This window comes from Engystomops pustulosus, chromosome 5, assembly GCF_040894005.1.
Source record: "Engystomops pustulosus chromosome 5, aEngPut4.maternal, whole genome shotgun sequence".
NCBI classification, from domain to species: Eukaryota; Metazoa; Chordata; class Amphibia; order Anura; family Leptodactylidae; genus Engystomops; species Engystomops pustulosus.
In genome coordinates, this window is record NC_092415.1 from 124756458 (window position 1) to 124779853 (window position 23396).

A 23396-nucleotide genomic window follows, 5' to 3' on the forward strand; every position below is an offset into this window, starting at 1 on the left:
AAGAGATTATTTTGCTCTTTTTTCTATTCAAAAAACTGGCTAGGGCCTTTTCCCACCACTCAGAAACAGTGGATTAAATACAAAGAACAACCGCTCGTCAAACACCGTGCAAAGCCAGATATATGATTTGTGATTATTTAAATAATCGCAAAAAAGTCACAAGGTCATTCCACTCCCCTTCTGGCATATGTACAATTGCAATTGTTTTTAGAAATTCCCAGAAAGATTTAATAATGGATCAATGCCATTTTAATAAATATGAAAAGCAGCAAAGATCCAAAGGCAAACATAGAACCACATAGAATCGCAAAGAGCCGGCCTAATGGTAAATCTCCCCGTGTGTTCCTCTTCATACATTTGCAACATTTTACTCCATGGTAGATGAAAATGTCAGTATTAAAGCATAACCAAAACTTTAATATTCAGAAGAAGATGGCATGAAGCAACACTCACCAGCAAGCAATATCTTTATTGGGAGGTTCAAGGGGCGCACAGCTCGACTGATATTTCTCAAAAATATTTTTTTTATTAACATAAAATGACTAAAAAACAGGTAGTCACAACACGTATCGGGGATCGGGGGTCCCCTTTTTCAAGTGACGATATAGTTCTGTTGGTCAGTGAATAACAGAAGGCATATATATATAAGGATGAAGTTGAATACGGCAGCCAGTTGCCGTGTGCGCGTATGCGCGCTGGAGCAGTGGGGAACCTAAAACATGGCGTTGATGTAAAAGGCGACTGAAAACGATCGGGGTTCGTGGTGCGAGTACCTGCCTGTCGCTATGGTGATGGACGCGCCGGGGGATAAATAATGAGAAGTGTCTGGGGAATTAAGATCAGTTGGATACCTCTAAAGAGGTATTGAATATGTGGAAATATTTAGTAATAGATGTAAAATTTTTAGTTACAGAGTAGATTGCTGTTTAGTGGTGAAATGTATGTATAGGGGATTAAATTAAAAGGCTAATATGCGATAGATAGATAGAAGAAATGAGCTGGAGGGAAGGGGGGGGGGCATTGGAGTGATAATGGAATATAGAGAGAGTTGCTGAGTGTGTGTTGACCGTATGAATATGTTCTAAATTGAGTAAATATGATGGGGAAGGCTATGAAAATGGAGAAAAGTTGACATAAAGATGAAATGAAGATAAAATAGATATGACAAGATGGACTGAAATGAAATAAAATAAAGAGTGAAATTGACTGAAAATCATATGTGGCTGAGCCCCAATATTTTTGGGGGAAGAGTGGGGAGCGGCGGGGTGAAAGGGGGCTGGGGTGTTGTAAGCTGGTGTTAAAAATTGTCCCCAAACATCTCGTTCAAGCCCGCTGGGTGTAAGCTGTTCAACTTGAAAATCCAATAAATTTCCTTTTTACGTAATTGTTGAAATCGATCGTGATGTTTTTCAGGTATGGTCTCGATGGGTGTGATGGAAAAGGCTGAAAAGTCTTTTTCATGGCAGGCTAAGGCATGTCTGGAGACGCTATGTTTGGTGTATCCATTGGAGACTTTGGGGGATATTTATCAGGACCTCTGCGCACCGCCACTGGCGCAGAGGCCCTGAAATAATAGCAAATGCTAGCTTATTGCTAGCTTTTGCGATTATTTTCCCCAATCCGCCACCTTCACGCCAGTGGGGCGTGAAGGGGGGGCGCGGCCGTCCGAGTGGGGGGCACGGCCGGACGGGAGTGGGCCGGCGCGGGGCATTACTGTCCCCACGCCTGCGCACTCGCTGCTGCCGGCGACTTTTCACACGAGCGCCAGCGTATGATAAATATCAAGAAAAGAAACTTCTATCCACCTAGATGCGAGGAGTCGGTAGGTCGGTAAAATCATCAAAATTTATTCAATCCATAAAACGGTAAAAATACAGCACAGCACTATGGACAAAAAGAGAACATGAAGGCTACAAGCCTACGCGTTTCGGTACAGGACCTTATTCATGGCTCCTGCGTTACTTTCTGCAGAATCGCCTTATAAACATGACTTCCGGATCACATAATTTTTCAGGTGAGTTTTAACCCTTGCTATGCTAAAACAAGTCATTCATGAACAATGCATATGAAACACAAAAGTCTACCACATTTAACAGGATAAATTGAGGAGGGTACCACATTAGCAAAAGTGAATTAAATCTTGTTCTTTGTTTAGACCGTATGGGGCTCTGGTTTGTAAAGTAAATATTGTAAAGTAAATTCTCGAGTTCCCCTTATTGTAGGGTATTTGATTGGAGTTAGGGGGGAATTCATCCTAACTAAACTCAAGGACGCATAAAATTTGGGTTAAATATCCAAAAGGTCTCGCGGTGATAAAGAATGCGTTTAAGGTCCCCGCCCCTCTTGGGTTTTATGATTTTTTCGATCCCTCTACATCTTAGACCGCTGTAGTCACCTGCATGACAGTCTTTAACCCCTTAAGGACGCAGCCTGTTTGTAGGTTAAGGCTCGGTCCTTTTTTCAGAAATTTGACCAGTGTCTCTTCCTGTGGTAGTAACTTTTCAACGCTTTAAGATATCCTTGTGATTTTGAGATTGTTTTCTCGTGAGACATTGTAGTTTATGTTAGGCCCCTTCCCCACTTGCGAGTGTGATGCGATGAACTCGCATCACACTCGCAACGCAAGCTGTCGGGAACGCACGGCCCGAACGCTGCACCGCGGGAGTGAACTGACATGCTGAGTTCACTCCCGCGGTGCAGCGTTCAGGCCGTGCGTTCCCGGCAGCTTGCGTTGCGAGTGTGATGCGAGTTCATCGCATCACACTCGCAAGTGGGGAACGGGCCTTAGTAGTATCATTTCGGTGATCCGTTCCTTTTTGGGGGGGTAAAAATTCACAAATTTAGGAAAAATTTGAAAAAAATTACAATTTTCAAAGTTTCAAATGTTATACTTTTTAGACAAAATGTCACACCACAATTTTTTTTGGGTAGAAACCTTTTGCCATTGGTCTTCTTTTTATTTCCATTATTTGTTTTACGTTCCCATTTTTTTTACGGATGTGAGAAGGTTTCAAGTGCAAATTCTCAGATTTTTTTAAAATTTGAAAAATGTAAAATTTGTGGTGATCAATGCAGTTTGGAAGTGTCCTACAAAGGCTTTTGTACTATATACCCCCACAAGTAACACCATTTTATGAACCTAACATCTCAACCTATTCAAATCAGCATTTAGGAAGTCTGTTAACCCTTTTATTATTTTTCCAGAAGCAAACAAAAATTGATTTGAAATTCTGAAATTTCAATTTTTGATTACGATTTTTCTCATTTAGCCCTAAAATGGACACATTCATTAGAAATTTGAGGTAAATATACATCCCAAAATTATTGCCCTGCTTCCTCCGAGTACGGCAATACCAGACATGTGGATGTCAAGTGCTCCTTTGTCGCACAGCGATGTCCAGAACAGAGTTCGTACTATTGCGTTTTTGGAAGGCCAATTTGGCTGCAAATGTTTTGTGGTGCCACAGTGTACTTGAAGAGCCCCTGAAGTAACAGTATAATAGAAAACCCCCAAAGATGTCACCATTTTGGAAACTAGACCCCTCAAAGAATTCATCTGGGGTTGTGGTGAGCATTTTAACTCCCAACACGCTGGTCAAAATCTAATGCAAAGTAAATGGTGCAGAGTAAAAAATGCGTTTTTATTGCAAAAATGTCAGTTTAGTGCCTAATATATTGTGCCCAACCCATGGCAATTTAGACAAACACCCCAAAAATCATAATGCGGGTTGTCCCGAGTACAGCAATATCACACATGTGCCAATAATTGACAGGCTGGGCACACGGTAGGCCTGAGACGGAAAGGAGTGAAATTTAGCTTTTCCAGCTCCTTTTTCACACGTTTGGATTTGGAGTGCCATTTCATGTTGGCAGGGCCCGTGAGGTACCAGTGCAATAGAAACCCCCGATAATTTATACCATTTTGGAAACTAGACCCCTCAAAGAATTCATCTGGGGTTGTGGTGAGAATTTTAACCCCCAACATGCAGGTCAAAATTGAATGCAAAGTAAATGGTGCATAGTAAAAATTGCGTTTTTATCGCAAAAATGTCAGTTTAGTGCCTAATATATTGTGCCCAACCCATAGCAATTTAGACAAACACCCCAAAAATCATTCTGCGGGTTGTCCCGAGTACGGCAATACCACACATGTGCCAATAATTGACAGGTTGGGCACACGGTAGGCCTGAGAAGGAAAGGAGTGAAATTTTGATTTTTCGCCTCCTTTTTCACACGTTTGGATTCGGAGTGCCATGTCATGTTTGCAGGGTCCGTGAGGTACCAGTGCAATAGAAACCCCCGATAATTTATACCATTTTGGAAACTAGACCCCTCAAAGAATTCATCTGGGGTTGTGGTGAGAATTTTAACCCCCAACAAGCAGGTCAAAATTGAATGCACAGTAAATGGTGCATAGTAAAAATTGCGTTTTTATTGCAAAAATGTCAGTTTAGTGCCTAATATATTGTGCCCAACCCATAGCAATTTAGACAAACACCCCAAAAATCATTCTGCGGGTTGTCCCGAGTACGGCAATACCACACATGTGCCAATAATTGACAGGTTGGGCACACGGTAGGCCTGAGAAGGAAAGGAGTGAAATTTTGATTTTTCGCCTCCTTTTTCACACGTTTGGATTTGGAGTGCCATGTCATGTTTGCAGGGTCCGTGAGGTACCAGTGCAATAGAAACCCCCGATAATTTATACCATTTTGGAAACTAGACCCCTCAAAGAATTCATCTGGGGTTGTGGTGAGAATTTTAACCCCCAACAAGCAGGTCAAAATTGAATGCACAGTAAATGGTGCATAGTAAAAATTGCGTTTTTATCGCAAAAATGTCAGTTTAGTGCCTAATATATTGTGCCCAACCCATAGCAATTTAGACAAACACCCCAAAAATCATTCTGCGGGTTGTCCCGAGTACGGCAATACCACACATGTGCCAATAATTGACAGGTTGGGCACACGGTAGGCCTGAGAAGGAAAGGAGTGAAATTTTGATTTTTCGCCTCCTTTTTCACACGTTTGGATTCGGAGTGCCATGTCATGTTTGCAGGGTCCCTAAGGTACCAGTGCAATAGAAACCCCCGAGAAATTATACCATTTTAGAAACTAGACCCCTCAAAGAATTCATCTGGGGTTGTGGTGAGAATTTTAACCCCCAACAAGCAGGTCAAAATTGAATGCACAGTAAATGGTGCATAGTAAAAATTGCGTTTTTATTGCAAAAATGTCAGTTTAGTGCCTAATATATTGTGCCCAACCCATGGCAATTTAGACAAACACCCCAAAAGTCATTCTGCGGGTTGTCCTGAGTACGGCAATATCACACATGTGCCAATAATTAGCAGGCTGGGCACACGGCAGGCCTGAGAAGGAATGGAATAAGATTTTGCTTTTGGAGCACCCTTTTCACTAGACTGATGTTGGGGTGAACCTGAGGTACCAGTGCAATAGAATCCCCCGAGTATTGACCCCGTTTATGGAAAGGGCACACCTCAAAGAATTGATCTAGGGTTGTATGGGCATTTTAACCCCTGAGATGCTGGCCCAAATGTAACACAAAGTGAATGGTTCAGTGTAGAAATAGCATTGTTTTCTCAAATGTGCCATTGTAGTGACAAATGAAAACAGCCCAACTCATGCCACTGTGGATAAACACCCCAAAAATCATTCTGCGGGTGATTACGGGTATGGCAATACCCCATGTATGGCAATAGGCTACAAGGTGGAGACACGGCAGAGCTCGGAATAGAATGGTATTTGGAGCACAGACATTTAATTTTTTTTTTACATCAAAAAACATTTGTAGATGCCCTTAGGGATCAGTACAGTAGAAACCCCTAAAAGCTGACCCTATTTACAAACTACACCCCTCCATGAATAAATCTAGGGGTGTAGTGAGCATTTTAACCCCACAGGTGGACCCCAAGGATGATGCATAATGGATAGTGCATAGTACAAATTACCCCAAAAATCATCATGTGGGTTCTCCCGGGTACGGCAATACCCCATATGTGGCAATAATCTACAGGCTGGGCACACGGAAGAGCTCAGCAGGGAAGGTGCGGCATGCGGCATGATGTATGAGCTGTGTGCATCAGGGTACAATTATACATCCAGGGACGTGTGATATATCCTAAAACACTCCTTCATGCATAACCCTGGTTTGTCGGGGCATGTGTCACACTGATATATGGTTTCCTTCCTTATGCCCCTTTTTGAGCACACCCTGCACCTTTTTTGATTCCTTCCCTTGCTGGCTGTTTGGGGAACTTCTCCTGGAAAGTGCTGCCCTGGTACAATCCGTGATGTGGCCTCGCTTACAGACGTGCTAGCACTCTCCCCTTCCTGGTCTCTAAAAATCAGCTTCTTGACTACCACCTCTTGAAATTCCAGGAAAGTTCCCCTCTGGCCGGCATATCGATGCAGCACAAAAGCATTATACAATGCCATCTGCATGATGTGCACGGCCAGCTTCTTGTACCACACCCTCGACTTCCGCATGGCATTGTACGGCTGAAGCACCTGGTCCGACAAATCCACCCCTCCCATGTACTTATTATAATCCAAAATACAGTCCGGCTTGGGGGCTTCTGCACTGGTACCTCGTACATGGGCAGGGGTGATGCTGTGCCCATGTATTGTTGTTAGTACAAGGACATCCCTCTTGTCCTTGTACCTAACACACAATACTGAGTCGCTGCTTCGTGCTCGGCTCTCATGCCTTCTGAGCTTTTCCCCTAGCAGCGACTTAGGGAGACCTCTCTGATTTTTCCTAACAGTGCCACATGCCGCAGTTTGTCTGGAAGCGAGGCACTTGAACAGGGTAATACTCGTATAAAAATTATCCAGGTAGAGGTGGTAGCCCTGGTCCAATAGTGGGTGCACCAAATCCCACACTATCTTTCCAGCTATTCCCAGGAAGGGGGGGCATTCAGGGGGCACTATCCTAGAGTGCTTCCCTTCATATACCCTGAACAGAAAAGTGTACCCTGATGCACTCTCACACAGCTTATACATCTTCACGCCATACCGTGCCCTCTTATTGGGCAGGTACTGGCGGAACTGAAGTCTCCCTTTGAAATGTACCAGGGACTCGTCCACTGATATGTGCCTCTTTGGAGTATACACATCCATAAATTGGGCACTCAGGTAGTCTAATATGGGTCGGACCTTATATAGCCTATCATAACTGGGGTCATCTCTGGGTGGGCACTGAGAATTGTCAGCAAAATGCAGAAACCTATGGATGGCTTCAAAGCGCATCCTATTCATTGCCATGCGGAACATCGGGGTGTGGTACAGAATGTCTGTGCTCCAATAATCCCTAATAGAGGGCTTTTTGACGAGTCCCATAAGAAGTACTATGCCCCAATACTTCTCCATCTCTGCTGCACTAACAGGGGTCCACCTGTAGGGTTGCGCATAAAAAGAAGTGGGGTTGTGGGCAATGTATTGTGCAGCGTAGAGATTAGTCTGGGACACCATCAAACTAATAAGCTCCTCAGTATAAAAAAACTTAAAGTAGTCCACTGGTCCGAGCCCTGCCGTGTCTCTGTGTATCCCAGGGCTGGCCGTAAAATCAGGGACCTGAGGGGCATAACTACTGGGGGTCACCCATGTGGGGTCAGAAGTCCCGGGCACTCCAGCAGAAGTCCCGGGCACTCCAGCAGGAGTCCCGGGCACTCCAGGAGGAGTCCCGGGCACTCCAGCAGGAGTCCCGGGCACTCCAGCAGGAGTCCCGGGCACTCCAGCAGGAGTCCCGGGCACTCTGGCACTACTGCGTAAGCGCCTTCTAGGGGGTTCCTCTGACTCGCTTTGTGAGGACGAGGAAGACAAATAAAACTCGTCCCCACTTGCTGACTCCGTATCGGAGGCCATAAAACTATAGACCTCCAAATCCGTATACGTCTTTTGGGACATGATGGGGGGGATAGTATGCAACCTACACTACAACTACTCCACTCCACTACTACACCGCCTTCTCCTCCTCACAACGCCTTCTCCTCCTCACAACGCCTTCTCCTCCTCACAATGCCTTCTCCTCCTCACAACGCCTTCTCCACCACACACGCCTTCTCCTCCACTACACTCCTTCTCCTCCACTACACTCCTTCTCCTCCTCACAACGCCTTCTCCTCCACTACACTCCTTCCTCACAACGCCTTCTCCTCCTCACAACGCCTTCTCCTCCTCACAATGCCTTCTCCTCCTCACAACGCCTTCTCCACCACACACGCCTTCTCCTCCACTACACTCCTTCTCCTCCTCACAACGCCTTCTCCTCCACTACACTCCTTCCTCACAACGCCTTCTCCTCCTCACAACGCCTTCTCCTCCTCACAACGCCTTCTCCTCCTCACAACGCCTTCTCCTCCACTACACTCCTTCTCCTCCTCACAACGCCTTCTCCTCCTCACAACGCCTTCTCCTCCTCACAACGCCTTCTCCACCACACACGCCTTCTCCTCCACACACGCCTTCTCCTCCACACACGCCTTCTCCTCCACCACACGCCTTCTCCTCCACCACACGCCTCCTCCACCACACGCCTTCTCCTCCACCACACGCCTTCTCCTCCACCACACGCCTTCTCCTCCACCACACGCCTTCTCCTCCACTAAACTCCTACTCCACACACTTCGCACTTAAAAGTGCGGTTTGGGGGGATAGTACAGGGAAGTGGGATTACACTGGGAGGGGATGGAGGATGGGTGTAGTAGTTTTTCACTTTTACAGGACAGATCCTAAAACCCTCTCCAACACTACCAAACGCAGAATGGAGGCGTTGGAGAGCATGGAGGGTGTTGGGTCTGCCCTCCACAGTCACTGATCGCTGTGATTGGCCAGTCTGTACAGACGGGCCAATCACAGCGATCTACATCACAGGACCAATCAGATCGGTCCTGTGATGTCAGAGGGGGACGTCCCCTCTCGATCCCAGCATGCTCCGGTGTTTTGTCATCCCGTCTCGCGACGGGATGACGTCATTAACCCCGGAGCCGCCAGCCTGCAGCCTCCGATCGCTGCGATTGGCCGTCTGTAAAGACGGCCAATCGCAGCAATCAACATCACAGGACCGACATGACAGGTCCTGTGATGTCAGAGGGGGGATGTCCCCTCGCGATCCCGCCAGGTTTCGGCGGTCGGTCATCCCGTCTTGCGACGGGATGACCGAATTTGAACATGTCGCGCCGCTGGCGGATATATCCGCCATCGAGCGCTAACTCACTGCGCTCGATGGCGGATATATCCGCCGCGGAGCGTGAAGGGGTTAATGTGTTTAGACACTGAAGAAATATTTATCGCATTCTCTGAACTGGCATCAGAGACATGTCTCCTGATGCGCGTTATAAGACTATTTGTAATGACAAAAGTGGGTGTAGCACAGCCAAGAATGATAATTTTTTGAGCCAATGCACAAATATCAACATGAAAGCAACACAAGAAAAGAAGAGTGCATTCAAAGGCTCATATATAGTACAAAATGCAAATCCAAGTTTATTAAACAAAAAAATTCATAATGACAGATAATCAAAGAAATACACACATTTAAAATCATTTAAAAATACTATATACATGAGATCCTACAGTCACCTGGTGTGGTGAATCTGTAAACAACCCCCCGACCAACACTAGGTAAGTGATGCAAGGCCAACCTGACTGCCCAAAAATAAGATGAATACTCAATTCCTAGATACCAATGAACAATGGAATAAATAGGTCCTCTAACCAAACAAGCATGCCAGGTATCAAGTGCCAACCTCAGGCTCCATACAAAATCCAAAGATATTGCTGACAGGTAAGCATGACAAAAATATATGAGTGGATACCGAGGAGAGGTCTCTGATGCCAGCGGCGGACCTATGAGCAGTCAGGGAGGGCACAAGTGGACGGGGGTGACAGGCTCCCCACGCGTTTCGTCGTATGAAAACGACTTCCTCAGGGGTGTGTAACCCATGATGCTTGCAACTCACCTTTTATAGCCCCTACATTGAATGAAATAACGATTGTGGCGTGCCGTTACGATATGGCGCAAAACCGGAAGTAGATCCGGAAAACCGGAAGTGACGTATAAACGCATGCGCAACCCCGGCCGGGGATTTGTGTTTGCACAGGTTGCTATAGAGACCCTGTGGCTCATTAAGATAGCGAAATGACAAAAGTTGCCAAGATGAAAAACGCCCAATAATGAGCAAAACAACGGCACAAATCCCTGACCTGCCCACCGAGCAGACCCATTGTGGCAGGGATAGGTGGCCTTTGCGAGAAACCTTGTATGTTTATTGACTTCTTTTTACAGCCATTGGTACTTTCGTTACCTTCTTATATTAGGGATTCCACAGACCTTATGTTAAAAATGCAGAATACCCAACTACCGAATGAGGTTTTGCTGGTCACACTAGACGTGGAGTCTTTATACTCTAATATTGCACATACTGATGGCGTAAGGGCAGTGGCTTATTTCCTGGACAAATCTTCCACTGGCGACCGTAGGTTTGACTCATTTCTGTTGGACCTTCTGGACTTCATACTGAAGCATAACTACTTCTTATTTGCTTCAAGGTTCTTCAGACAGGTTTCAGGAACAGCGATGGGTGCACGGTGTGCGCCCTCCTATGCCAACCTCTTTTTGGGTTGGTGTGAGGACGCACACGTGTACCCATCCCAACTTTTCCAACAACATGTTAAATGGTGGCATCGTTTCATTGATGACGTTATATAGAAATATATAACCGGGAAGGCCCGGTTGATTTATGTCATCAGTTCATTGCTGATTTGAATAAGAACTTGCTAAATATCATCCTAACCTCTACTCTCTCACATACAGCAGTGGACTTCCTGGACCTGAAAATTCATATAGTGAACAACTTTTTATGTACGAACCTCCACAGAAAGGACACAGCCACCAACAGTTTACTCCACTATCAAAGTTTCCACCCCCAACATCTCAAAGCCGGCATACCGATTGGCCAATTTATCCGCCTCAAGAGGAACTGTACTTTGGACGAGGATTTCAGGGCTAATGCACGGGACCTAACGGAAAGATTCAAAGGTAGAGAATATCCAAGGAAAGTCATCTCACAAGCCTTTCAAAGGGCTTGCTCTACCCCTAGATCGGACCTCCTGACTCCTAAGCCAAGAAGATCAAACTCGCAACTGGGTATTTACACTAAATACAATAACCAGTGGAAGGATATTTGGAGGATCTTGAATAAAAATTGGCATATTCTGAACTCGGAGCCAAAATTGAGGCCATTCATTGACAACAAGCCCAAGCTCATAGCCAAAAGGTCTTGTAACCTAAAGGACCAACTATCAAGGAGCCACTTCTCCCGTCCAACAAAACCTTTGGGAAGAGGCCTGAAACTAAGAGGATCGTTTCCGTGTGGCGACTGTTCGGTGTGTAGTCTAGTGAGTCCAACAGGTGAATTTACAAATCCCTTGAATCAAGAAAAGTTTTTCCTTCCAAACTACATTAATTGTAGATCTAGGAATGCTATTTATGCTTTGATCTGCCCCTGTCATAAGGTATACGTTGGACAGACAACACAAGAACTAAGAAGGAGGGTTCAGCAACATCTGTCGAGCATCAACAATGCCCATGCCCACTTCTCACAAGGCAAACTTCTTTCCTCAGTTGCCACGCATTTTCGCAACCATCATAACGGTAAGACCAAGGGTTTACGAGTGGTGGGTCTGGACAAAATGCGTCCCAATATTAGGGGAGGGAACATTTGTTTGGAGTTACTACGGCGTGAAGCCCAGTGGATCTTCAAACTTAAATGTCTCTCCCCCTTGGGCCTTAACGAAGAACTTTTATATACAGGTTTTTATAAGCAAAGATGATGACTTTTCGTCGCCTTGTCTCGTGAGAAATTTTCAAGATCTCTATTTGTGATATAAAGCGGGTAAGTGCTTCTACCAGTTAATACCTTTGTCTATCCTGATCCCTCTAGCTCACTAACTATATTCCTACAGCACTCATTCTTTCCACACCCCTTCACTTTTCCTCTGTCACTCACACATCTCCCATCACGAGTTTAGGTCACTTCCTTTCACCCCCAGTAGTTTGGATCCTTATGATCCCTTATGATTTCCCATCACGTGTCCCGGGGTCATCTTCCTTCACCCCTAGCAGCTTGGACCCCTATGGTCCCCTATTTGTGCACATTCACTGCTCACTACCGCACTCACTACCCAGACTCCCCCTTCTACACTTTATCTCCACTTATATTTTTTCACTTCATAATTTCACATTAGTAATATACCTATTCTTTGGCACATCAACTTTTTATTCACATAGCTCTATTCCACTGACAGCACTGCACTATTGGACTTATCTTATAATTCTTTTTCTTTTTTAATAGAAATTAGATTATGTGTCATAATTACTTATCCATTCTGCACTTTCTTGGACATAACTTTTTTGGATGTGATGGGACCTTTCAAGCTACTTACCTGCATATCTTCCAACTCAATGATCTACTCAACCTCTCCGGACATGAGATGTGTTTTTTCGAAGTTCTTCTGTTGCCATCACGAGACTTTTTATGCAAAGACCCATTGACTCTATATTCTGTTGCTCTTTTTGAAAGATAGTGAGAAGGGTCTCATTATCCCCTGAGAATCATATATTTTTGGCTTGAACCTCTCCTTTAAGGATAATAGAAACTCCTGTATAGACCTCATGCAGCTCCCGTGTCTTGTTATTGCAATAATACCATGTCAACATTTTTTGTACCCTACTTTTGATTTAATAGTTGCTTCTTTATTCATGATACAATGTACTGTTACCTGGTAAATTGAAGCTCTATACAGACAGATATTCATTGTATGTAATTCAAATTTAATTGTTTATTGTACTTTAATGATTGCTTCATTCGCCGTTCTTTAGTCCCTATATTATTGTGATGCTTGACACAAATGTTTGGTAGTTCCAAATATTCACATAGTTTTGATTGCACCTTAGATCTATATGCATTGATCTTCTTTATCATTCAAATCTTGGCGCCGTTGTTTTGCTCATTATTGGGCGTTTTTCATCTTGGCAACTTTTGTCATTTCGCTATCTTAATGAGCCACAGGGTCTCTATAGCAACCTGTGCAAACACAAATCCCCGGCCGGGGTTGCGCATGCGTTTATACGTCACTTCCGGTTTTCCGGATCTACTTCCGGTTTTACGCCATATCGTAACGGCACGCCACAATCGTTATTTCATTCAATGTAGGGGCTATAAAAGGTGAGTTGCAAGCATCATGGGTTACACACCCCTGAGGAAGTTGTTTTCATACGACGAAACGCGTGGGGAGCCTGTCACCCCCGTCCACTTGTGCCCTCCCTGACTGCTCATAGGTCCGCCGCTGGCATCAGAGACCTCTCCTCGGTATCCACTCATATATTGTTGTCATGCTTACCTGTCAGCAATATCTTTGGATTTTGTATGGAGCCTGAGGTTGGCACTTGATACCTGGCATGCTTGTTTGGTTAGAGGACCTATTTATTCCATTGTTCATTGGTATCTAGGAATTGAGTATTCATCTTATTTTTGGGCAGTCAGGTTGGCCTTGCATCACTTACCTAGTGTTGGTCGGGGGGTTGTTTACAGATTCACCACACCAGGTGACTGTAGGATCTCATGTATATAGTATTTTTAAATGATTTTAAATGTGTGTATTTCTTTGATTATCTGTCATTATGAATTTTTTTGTTTAATAAACTTGGATTTGCATTCTGTACTATATATGAGCCTTTGAATGCACTCTTCTTTTCTTGTGTTGCTTTCATTATAAGACTATTTGTGGTGCAGCCAATGTAATCAATACAACAAATAGTGCATTGAATTTGGTACACCACGTATTTTGTGTTGCAATTGATGACATTTTTTATTTCATATTGTATATTAGCAATGTTTGATGAAAAAGTTTTACTCGGATCTGCAATAGAGCAGCATTTACAACGAACAGCTCCACATTTAAAAAAACCTTTGTTACTTAGCCAAGTAGTCTTTGACTGCTAGGTGATAACATACTGTTTAAAGTGGGGGCTTTTTGGGCAACACATCTAATATTTTTATCAACTATTGGAATAAGTGTTGGATCTGTGTAAAGTATCGGTAAGTTTTTATATATTATTTTTTCAATTTCTTTATATTGAGTACTATACACAGTAGAAAAAACAATCGGAGACACATGTTTTTTAGAGGTGGATTTATGGGAACTTTTTTTAGATAAGTCTAGTAAGTTGGTTCTTGGAATTTTTTTAACAATATGAGAAGCCCTATCCAACATCCATTTTGGATATTTTCTATCCGACAATTTACTGTATACTTTTTTCTCTTCTAACTCATAGATGTCAAAAGTAGAACAATTCCTTTTTGTACGTATAAGCTCTCCTGTTGGTATATTTTTTATTACGTGTCTAGGATGACATATTTTCTCAATTAGAAGGCATCAGCAGGAAAAAGTATAAACAGTGTGTATACATTAAATCCTGCCATTTCTACTTGTCTTATTTTCCTAAAAAAGCATTGTAACAGAGAATACATTTTAAGATGGCGCCGGTATCGTGGACCGCAACTAAAACTTTGAGGCTGATATGTTATGCTTTGTATGCTCCTCCTTTTCTACTTTTCTATATAGACTTGTGAAACCAAATAAAGTTGTGCAGTGCTGAATTACCTGGCGCGGGTAGCATGAGTGAGACTTGAATCAGCAGTTGTCCGAGTCATTCCTTGCAATGTGCACACAGGCTTTTAACTAAAAGAGGATATCATAAATCCTCCCCTAACAGTTGGAGGCACTGCTGAGATCCCCGAGAAGCAGGACCAAGACGCCCCCTCATTCCGGCACTGCCTGCAGCCTTGGGATCACCGCTCCCCGACCTGGACTGATCCGTTAAGTTTCAGATTACATATGTTAACCTGTTGCTTGCCCTTGACTCGAGGGCCGGTGACACTGTGGTTGTAGGGAGACGGGATTGGAGGGTAAAATACACATATAGCCACCTGGTGTCCTGCGCCGGGGTCTGAATTTTTAGACAGCTCTGTGTGAGATTGACAGAAGTGTCTCGGTTGCTGTGTGAAAGTGCTCACTGAGCTAGAATGGGAGGGGGAGGATGTTTAAAGGTTAGAGAGGATACTGAGAGGAACGGAGCGGGACCACTGGGAAAAGGAGACATGGGATGAGTGTCTGGCATTTTGATACAGGGACACAGGACGAGTGTCTGGGATTTTGATACAGAGACACAATACGAGTGTCTGGGATTTAGATACAGGCCACCAGGATAGAGGATAAATAGGCCGGGTGTCTGGGATTTTGACAAGAAATTAGGACAGGATTGAGATCATTAAGGGGAACCTTCTAATAAGACTCTGTATCTGACACGCGGTGAGCTAAGTCTCTGTGACTGGTGAGTTTGAAGGGGAGCTCTTATGTCAGTGAGCAGCTGCACTGGTAAGGGTCTTGGGATAAATTATGCTGCGATTTCGGAAGAGAAGGAATGTCCTCCCGAAGGGAGCTAATGGCGGCCTAGCGATAATTCAGTGCAGGGAAGGGAAAGATGCATAGACAGAAGGCTGGCTTGATGTAAGTAGACAGTTGGTTGTTGAGTTAAGTAGGACAGATGGAAAAGTGCAAAGTTGATATAATGGAACAATAGGGTAGCATTGTGGTGAAAAGAAAAGTAATAGTGAAGTTTTAAAGATTTTGGGATGTGTCAGATGATCTCTTGAATATACAAGTGAGAAAACTTAATCAGATTTTCAAACAGACACTTAGAGCCTCTGGCTTTGACGGACGGACCAGGAAAGAGTGACAGGATCCTTCAGAATGCCCACTGAAGAAAGAGACAGGCCCTAAGGGACATTTCAAAGTTTTTGATGTGGAAAGAATGTGAGAATAAAGAGATTTTATTATATTTTCCTCCCTGAAAAAAAGGAAAAACAGATGGCATCTAGAATCCAGACCAGCGCCCTCTTAGACTCCACCCCTGTACCTGGTTGTTAGAGAAGATGACACGTCCTACCAATCTTCAGTGGTGGCCATCTTAGAACTGTTAATTGCCTATGTCTCTTTTCTGTTGGCAGCCATAAAGGCTGGTTAAGGATAATAGTTGTAAAAAACAACTGGTTTTTGTTGTAGTTTAGCAGCTTAGCACCCTTGGAGATTCTTGACAGATGTCTGGAATAAGAGCCGGCGAGGTTATTTCACCTGATTCCAGATTTCTGCTAGCATAATTCTTGGAGTGTGAAGTTGTTTGTTTTGATTATGGTCCAGTTAAAACTTATTTGAGCCTGATGATTATAAAAAAGTGTTGCAATGTCTCTGGTACCTGCTTTTTGTAGTTTATAGTGTAAACGAGAGGGAGAACTAGGGGGCTGTGAAGCTGCGTTATCTGTGTTTTGTTATCTCATGGTTCACAGGCTAGTGACTGTTCGTGTACTTCACGAACAGTCTAAGCAAGGACAAGCCCCCAACAATATGACAGAGCATATGACTTTTGTTTCCTTTTTGACTAAATACCAACAATTCATTTAAATGTACCTGGCTTTTGTTGAGACGTTGAAGTCTGGCCCAACTTTATAGATAGCACGGAACGCTGGGCTAGAGATAGTTAAGGGAGAATCCCATATGTCTAGATGAGATAAAGCGGAGGCATAAGCAGTTAGAACGGACTAGAGACATCTCTGCCAGACTTGCATACAGAGGGACTGATAAGACTGTGACATAAAGCCAGAAGGAACAGAGACCAATTTGACAGACCACTGCCAAAGTGAGACTGAGAAAAGTTCAGGTGCCGTAAGGGGCCAGACCCAAGTGGGCGTGCTTCAACTTGCGGGAGGAGACATTACTGAAGTGACTTAAGTGAATGGCCACATTCTAGGAAACGGAGGCGCCCCCAACAGGGCGGGACTAGTGGGGAGTGGTAATGTCCAGCACACCCTCCCCAAGACAGAGTTAGCTCCCATTATAGAACTGATGTGGGACTCCTCCCCTGTTAGTGCAGTTAACTCATTCCCAGTCAAGAAAAAGACCCAGAAAGGTCAGCATCCCCAAGAGTGCCATATTCTTCACTATTATTGATTTGGCAAATGTCTTACTCCCTGTGCCCCTAAATGAAGATTGCCAGTACCTATTAGCCTTTACCAGTTAAGTATTCCAGCACACCTGGTGCAGATTCCCACAAGGGGGGTAAAACTCCCCCAGCCAGCACTCCACAGCCCTACATGGAGTAGACTGGCACACTAGCCACTTACTGGATGATGTTCTTTTACAGTATGTGGATGACCTACTGTTTTGCGCCTCAATTATAGAGGTTTGCCAGGATGCATCTATTGACCTTTCTGTTCCAGAAAGGTTGCAAAGCTTCCAGAGACAAACTCCAGTACTGCCAGGAGAAGGTGGTCTCCCTAGGCCACTTCTTCTCAGCCACAGGCAGCAGGCAGAAACCTGACAGAGGAAAGAAAGCTAGCAGTCCAGAAAATGCCCCTGCCCTGAGGCCCTAAGCCTCTTCACATGTTTCTAGGACTGGCCAGCAACTGCAGGCCTGGGATAAGGTCTGCTGCCTCCAGCCTGATGCTGCCCCTTGATAATTGAATTGCCTCTTCTCCATTTGCCCTTAGTCAGGTTGCAATTGATGCATTCCACAGCCTTAAGTTGGCAAATCCTGTCTGCCCCGGATCTAGGCACACCCCACGGACGGAACTTTTTATTTCATTTTGCACTGAGTATCTAGCCCACGCCACAGGTGTCCTAGTCCAGGAACATGGTGGTCTCCCCAGTGGCTCACTATTAGGCCCGATTACACTCAGTCATGAGGGGCAGTAGCGTACCCAAAAGTGATCCATGCTTAGATCTGTGACAGAGCAAGAAGTGACGCGCGCTTATACTTCCTGCTCTGTCACACTGATGACTAAAGCGGCGCACAGGACGGTAAGCGTCCCAGCGCTGGCAGCGTAATGACGTCATTACGCTGGTAGCACTGGGCACGTTACTCCATGCGCCGAAGAGAGAAGAGGCCAGGAGGAATGCGGAGTCTGAGGTGAGTTTAACCCCTTAAGGACGCAGTGTTTTTCGGCTGATTTCTCACTCTCCAACTTCAAAAATCCATAACTTTTTCATTTTTACGTGTACAGACCTGTGTGAGGGCTTATTTTGTGCGTAACAAATTTTACTTTCCCGTGATGTTATTTATTTTAACATGCCGTGTACTGCGAAGCTGAAAAAAAATTCCAAATGTGGAAAGATTTAAAAAAAACTGCACGTGCGTCACGTTCTTGTGGGCTCAGTTTTTACTACTTTCACTCTTCGCTCCAAATAACATGCCTACTTTATTCTATACCGGTGCGATCGCGGTGATACCAAATTTATATAGGTTTTATTGTGTTTTAATACATTTTCAAAAATTAAACGAATGTGTACAAAAAAGAAAAAATTTTTTTGCCATCTTCTGACGCTAATAACTTTTTCATACTTTGGCGCACGGAGATGTGTGAGGGGTCATTTTTTGCGAAATGAGGCAACGTTTTCATTGCTACCATTTTGAGGTCTGTGCGACATTTTGATCATTTTTTATTTCATTTTTTATGTTATGTAAAAAGGTGTAAAAGTCGCATTTCGGACATTTGGGCGCCATTTCCCGCCTCGGAGGTCACCGCCGGCCGTAACCGTTTTTATATTTTGATAGATCGGGCATTTTGGGACGCGGCGATACCTAATATGTCTGTGATTTTTACTGTTTGTTATTTTTTATATCCGTTCTAGGGAAAGGGGGGTGATTTGAACTTTTAATATTTTATTAATTTTTTTTATTTTTTAAACTTTTTTTTTTTCTTTTTTGTTTCAGTATTTTTTAGACCATCTAGGGTACATTAACCCTAGATGGTCAGATCGCTCCTACCATATACTGCAATACTACAGTATTGCAATATATGGCATTTTTGCAGGTCATACATTACAATGAGCCACTGGCTCATTGTAATGAACCTGCATAAACCATGTAGCCTCGTGTCAAAAGAAGACCCGAGGCTACCATGGTAACCGATCACCGCCCCCCGATGACGTCATCGGGGGCGTGGCGATCGGAAAAAAGATGGCGACGCCGGCGGCGACTTTGCCGGCGGCGTTTAGAGGGTCAATAGCCGCGATCGGTGCAAGCACCGACCGCGGTTATTAGCGGTGGGGGTTTTGTGCAAAATGCAAAAACCCCCACCTCTGTATGAAGAGGACTCAGCCCGTGAGCCCTCTTCATACATCCCTTATACCTCTGCGCCGTAGAGCTACGGCGCAGAGCGTTAAGGGGTTAATTTTTTTTTTTATGTGGTCCACCACGTCCCCTCGTGCATGATAGAGCCACAGGACGGCTGGGTGCATGGTATGGCACCAGGATGGCATATGGGGGAGGGCAGATTAAATATAAAAGGGTCATTATATGGCACCAGGAGGGCATGGGGCATATGGGGGAGAGCAGATTAAATATAAAAGGGGCATAGGGCATATGGGGGAATGATATGAGCAGCAAAAGGGCAGGTTAAAGGGGTTTTCCCACGAAAGAAAATTCTCACATCTCAATCCCCTAGTGATGTTAACCCAATAAAGATCTTTTTAACCTCTTTACAATTTTACTCAGTGTTATTGCTGTTTTAGCTCCTCTCTCTCTTAAGGCTGCTCAGTGTAAAATTCCAGGGTGTGGTATACACTTTCATCTTGCTTCTGACATTGTACTAACACACTGACACATAGAAAGAGAGATGAGACAGATCAGAGATGTATGAGATTACACAGAGTCTGACAGACTTTTACACTGTTACACTGTGAGCCCTGCTCTCACACTTCCCCCGGATCACTCCTTGTAGCTTGTAGCCTCCCTCACGATCTCCTGGCAGGATATGAGTGAGTGTCTCTAAGCTCCGTGCAGGGGGCGGGACTACAGACACACAGGAGAGAGAGACCGAAATTTAATTTGCATGCTGCAAATACCAGTCCAAGATGGCGGCCACCCGACCCTAAGTCAGAAGTTACAGGGTTGTGTCTAGGGGCAACTAAAATTGTGTATACCAGGACTGATAGAGACAGGTTGGACTTACATCTGTGAAATACTGCATTTTGTTAATAACAGTGAATTAGAGAATGTGTTATTTTGTTATCCTGAGTACATATAAACTTGTCTTCGTCCGAATACCCCTAAAGTATAAAAAGCAGGAGGTCATGGGCCATATGAAAAGGGAGCATGAAACAGCAGGATGGCATGGGGTAATTATAACACAAGCACTAATCTCTGGTGTTTCCAATGGGTGTTTGCTGCATCATACAGCAAACACAGTGGCACAGATATACCTGCTCCAGTATTTCTTTTCAAAAGAACGTCTTTGGAGCTTGCATCTGTATTTATGACACTTTTTTGTCTAAAGGGGGTTACAAAAGGGCTGAGTGTTCAACAAATTTATGAAGGGTACTAAATAAATGAGGCAGGGCTTACCTACATTTTTATTGGAAAGATTGGGAGTTTGTGTATGATGATGTAAAGGTAATTATGTCTATTTTGCACACTTCACAGAGAGAAGATTGAATTTGTATGGAAGGTCTGATTGGAAAGAAGAATAACTATCAATTCATCAACTGTAGGTCAGTGGATTTATTTATAGTCTCTTTGTGGAGTGACAGCAAGTGACCATAGTGATACATCTTTATGTCAATATCTTAAGAAAGGTGCAGGTCCAATGTAAGAAATAAATTGTGAAAATGCACAATATCTTTTTAACTCCTGCAAAATTGTGGCTAATGTTTGGCACACTGTACTTAGTAAATCCTTTTTTATATTAGTAGTAGTGAATTTCTCCATTGAGTAAACTAACTGAAGTGGCGTTTGTTTCCACCCACAACAGGGAGTGTCTGCTGTGCTGTCCCTAGCACTGCATTAACCCCTTAAGGATGCAGGGTTTTTTCGCTAATTTCTTGCTCTCCACCTTCAAAAATCCATAACTTCATTTTTCCGTGTACAGACCTGTGTGAGGGCTTATTTTGTGCGTAACAAATTTAACTTTCCTGTGATGTTATTTATTTTAACATGCCGTGTACTGCGAAGCTGGAAAAAAATTCCAAATGTGGAAACATTTTTAAAAAAACCCATTCTTGTGGGCTCAGTTTTTACGACTTTGACTGGGCACTCCAAATAACACCTCAGCTTTATTCTTTAGTTCGGTACGATCGCAGTGATACCAAATTTATACAGGTTCTGATGCGTTTTAATACATTTTCAAAAATTAAACGAATGTGTACAACAAAGAAAAAAAAATGTTCACCATCTTCTGACGCTAATAACTTTTTCATACTTAGGGGTACTGTCACGGGTGCTCCCGCGATCCCTGTCTCGGATCGCGGGTGCACCCGTGCCTCCCCGGGGTCCGGTGACCGGCTTCTATCACCTTCCCCGGCTCCTGCGGCTCGGCGTGCGCGCCCCCAGCTCCTAGGGCGCGCGCGCTGGCTCGCTAAGATATGAAGGGCCAGTGCGCCATTTAACTAAATCTATATAATCCTGCCTCTTCCTGCAAGCCCTTGCCAGATCTTTGTGCCTCACAGCCTAAGAGGAAGCTCTGTTGCGATTTGCCTGTGTTCCTGTATCTCCTGCGTTCCTGTGTCTCCTGCGTTCCTGATTCCTTCCGTGTGCCTGTGTTACCTGACCTCCTCCGTGTTCCCGTGTACCAGTGATTCTCCGTGCTGCTGTCCTGTGTGCTGTGTTCCCGTACCCCTCTGCTTGGACCTCCTGTTGTTGACCCCGGATTGGATTCTGACGTTGCATCTCTGCCGCCTGCCCTCACCTTGTGCCTGGACTGTGACCTCGAGTTTGTCTGCTGTTTCTGTACCTCAACCTTGGCCGCCACTGCAGACAAGTCACGCCTGAGGAATGACCTGTTGGTACCACGCCGCAGCTTGTCTAACCCGCTTTGCGGCAGGCTCTGGTGAAAACCGGGTACCACTTAGACTCCGGTCCCAGGTAGTGGCTTGAGTCATCATCTGCAGTGGTCCAGAGGATCCACATCCCGCAAGCCTGACAGGTACGGAGCTGTGTGAGGTGTCATTTTTTGTGAAATGAGCCGACGTTTTCATTGCTATCTTTTTGAGGTTTGTGTGACATTTTGATCACTTTTTATTCCATTTTTTATGTTATGTAAAAAGGTGTAAATGTCTCATTTCGGACATTTGGGCGCCATTTCCCGTCTCGGTGGTCACCGTCGGCTGCAACCGTTTTTATATTTTGATAGGTCGGGCATTTTGGGATGCGGCAATACCTATTGTGTTTGTGATTTTTACTGTTTATTAAGTTTTTATATCAGTTCTAGGGAAAGGGGGTGATTTGAATTTTTAATATTTTATAATTTTTTTTTATTTTTTAACCTTTTTTTTCACTATTTCTTAGAACATCGAGGGTACATTAACCCTAGATGGTCAGATCGTTCCTACCATATACTGCACGACGTTCGGGGGGGTGACGATCGGAATCAAGATGGCGGCACTGTCTTTTAAATGCCGCCGGCGACTCTGCAAGCACCGACCGCGGTTATTAGCGGTGGGGGTTTGCTGCAACATGCAACAACCCCCATCATTGTATGAAGAGGACTCAGCCCGTGAGCCCTCTTCATACATTCCCTGTACCTCTGCGCCGTAGAGCTACATCACAGAGCGTTAAGGGGTTAAAAGGTAGGCGAGTAATATAAAGAGTGTTATCTTATGTCTATATATATGGTCCTATCTGGGAGTTGTTACTTCATTTACAGGCAGTTCCTTTCTTAAGAACAACTGACTTACAGACAAGGAAAAAAATAGTTTTTTAGAGTTACTGACAAAATATTCCTGTCTAACTGACAAACTTACAAATTCAACATAAGTACAAACCTACAGAACCTATCCTGTATGTAACCCGGGACTGCCTGTACTTCTCATGTAGCTGATGCATGTGTGTGTTACCATTGTGTTTTTTTTTTTTTTTTTATCACCCTTTAAGATTGTTTTGCTGTCTTCACTACATCCTACAACAGAAACAATCAAGTGTGCAGAAAAGAGTACAACAGTGCAGAAAGAAAGCGTTTGGTTATTGCACCATGTATAGCCTTTAACCTTCACATCTTTTCATCAAAAAAGGAAAAGGATGGGCTGTAGATATTTGTTCTGGTTGCAGAGTTAGATGTAGAAATTCAATCCACTAGTGACGATAACACAATAAATATAATTTTTATTGCTCACTTCATGATCCATCTAGTGCTGTGAGATGCTGTGTGCTGACAATGTGGCTAGATTATCAGGGTACAAGGTTTATGTACACTTTCATTTAACTTTGGAAAATGTACTAATATCTGTCACATAGAAAGAGATGAGACAGATCAGAGATTATAA

At 44.1% G+C, this 23396-nt stretch overlaps 1 protein-coding gene across 5 annotated transcripts in view; it reads right to left on the reverse strand.

Moving 5' to 3' along the window:
- MOCOS (molybdenum cofactor sulfurase) overlaps positions 1 to 23396 on the reverse strand; it is a 551645-nt gene that overhangs the window by 183948 nt on the left and 344301 nt on the right. The window lies entirely within an intron of this gene.